Here is a 2,211-nt window from a genome sequence, read left to right as displayed (position 1 = left end):
GACCTTGAAATACATTTAAAAGAAACAAATGTTATCAATCTGAATCACAATAGCTGTCCATCACAGCATGTATTCCAAGGGTTTATTAAAGATGAAGCGACTGATACAGAAACAACAGGTGACCATAAAATTAATACAAATCTAACAAATTTTAGATTAGTATAAGTGGTTATGATAACGTCAAAAACGACGAAACTAGTATAATTACAAAACATATATATATTTATTATTATCAGTCCGGAATGCGTTTCGATAAAATTGCTCCCCTTGTTTATTTCGCTCTCCTGTCAAATCATGTAATTTCGCTACCTCCAATGGTAGACGCTACAACGATGGGTGTCGTCAAGAAAGGTACGATTAAAGGAATCAGCTAGGAATTAGACGATCACCATTGGTATAGGTGAGTTGTTTAATAGTTGTTGCTTTGGGATAAATGCATGTTTTCGATTTATTCATAATCAGGAATAGCTAGAAAGGAAAGAAACGTGTTGCTACGTGAACCCGGAAAGGCCGGAACGAATTTTAAAAAAAAATCTGGAGACAATCGTTCTGAGTGTGCCACCTACACATTCAAACGTGTACACAAGCACAGTATTCCCTATCTATGTGATGTGTTTTCATAATCATGTGATATAGGGCAAAAAAAGGTAGCAGCTTTTTGTATCTTGTTGTTAAGCATTTCCAGGGGAGATAATGTTATTTTTCACGGTGTGTTCGATAGGTTTGTTACATTGTAACATTATATAATACACACTCATAAAGTGGATTAAAATAGCCTCCCACACTCAATTAACTGAATTTCAATTATTCTTTTTACCGTAGTGCTATTACATAAGACTTCGGAGGTTCATATCACTTATATTCAACGTTTTTATATCGGATTTTTTTTCACTATTGATGTTGAACGGTTCAAAGTAATAAAAAAAAATCCGATAAAACCGTTGAATGTAAATGATATGAATCTCAGAAGTCTTATATATTGTCCTCTAATATAAGACCGGAGGTTCATATCATTTACATTCAACGTTTTTTATCGAACTTTTGTTTACTATCAATGTTGAACGGTTCAACGGTTCGACATTGGTAGTTAAAAAAAAATCCGATAAAAAATAACGGTTCAACATTGATATTAAAAAAAAATCCGATAAACATGTTGAATGTAAATGAAATGAAACTCTGAAGCCTTACATTATAGGACTATCGTTTATTAGTTCTTTATCCTAACTAAATGTTTTTTGTGGTGTACATTACAAAAAAAAGGGGGGGTTCAAAAACACCAAAATACCTTAACAATCCTACAATATCTGTTTACAGAATGAGAGAGATATTTGTATTCTTAAACTAATTTTTCTCACATGTTTGTTAGATATGTTGAAAATACAGACAAAATTAATGTTTAGTACGTATATCCATCCCCTCTTTTTCAATTCATTAGTTGAAGATACAGCTCTGAAGAATATGCAATAACCTACATTATTCTAACATGTGAAGACCAATGAAAACATTTGATATGATATGAAAACAAGGCCAATTAAGTAGGAACTTTCGGTTTCGTAGACATAAATTATAATTCAACATTTTCGATTAATATTTTAAATTTTCTTTATTTCATATTCTAGTATATTAAATAACATGTTTATATTTTGTGATGCATCTGATGTATAAATCCAGTGTCAGATCCGGGAAAGAGCTCTTAGTTCCGATCCGTTTGTACGGGGAACATGTAGTTGCAACCCCCTCTTTAATTGCCTGTTCGATTTTTATGTTTGCAGTGTCGAAAAGGGAGATAGACAGCAGTTTTATCAAGAAGTTATGTGAAAGTTCTGCTATATACATTCGACAGTTAGGAATTATTCTGAAGTACACATGTCGACCAGAGGCATAGAACAGAGAGGAGAGGTTTTAAAGTACCAGATGCTTATCTGAGATTCCAATTTGAACTAAAGAAAGCAATATATAAAGATATGTAGGAGAAATAATCTATATGAATAAAGTTATGCCACAAAAGGAACTTGTTTTTTTTTTATATACATAATTTGTCAAACGTATGGATCATAACAGAAGAGATGTGAATGCATCCTTCATAGCCTTGTAATACTGATGGTAATAATTTATATAATTTTTGAGATGATATAGCAGTGCCATTGGTTTCCTCTTTCTCCTTCTTCATAGAACTTGATCAGCTGAACCCTTCTTTTTTTTTAAATTAGA

At 32.1% G+C, this 2,211-nt stretch overlaps 1 long non-coding RNA gene across 1 annotated transcript; it reads left to right on the top strand.

The window, feature by feature from the left end:
• The first annotated feature begins 238 nt into the window (after positions 1–238).
• On the top strand, positions 239–2,011 carry LOC143044321 (uncharacterized). The gene is made up of 2 exons (XR_012968635.1): positions 239–400; positions 1,773–2,011. It is a non-coding gene; the product is annotated as an uncharacterized LOC143044321 (long non-coding RNA).
• The last annotated feature ends 200 nt before the right edge of the window (positions 2,012–2,211 follow it).

The sequence above is a fragment of the Mytilus galloprovincialis genome, chromosome 9 (assembly GCF_965363235.1).
Source record: "Mytilus galloprovincialis chromosome 9, xbMytGall1.hap1.1, whole genome shotgun sequence".
NCBI lineage: Eukaryota > Metazoa > Mollusca > Bivalvia > Mytilida > Mytilidae > Mytilus > Mytilus galloprovincialis.
Note: the sequence above shows the minus strand (reverse complement) of the source record. Positions and strands in the feature narration are given on the sequence as shown.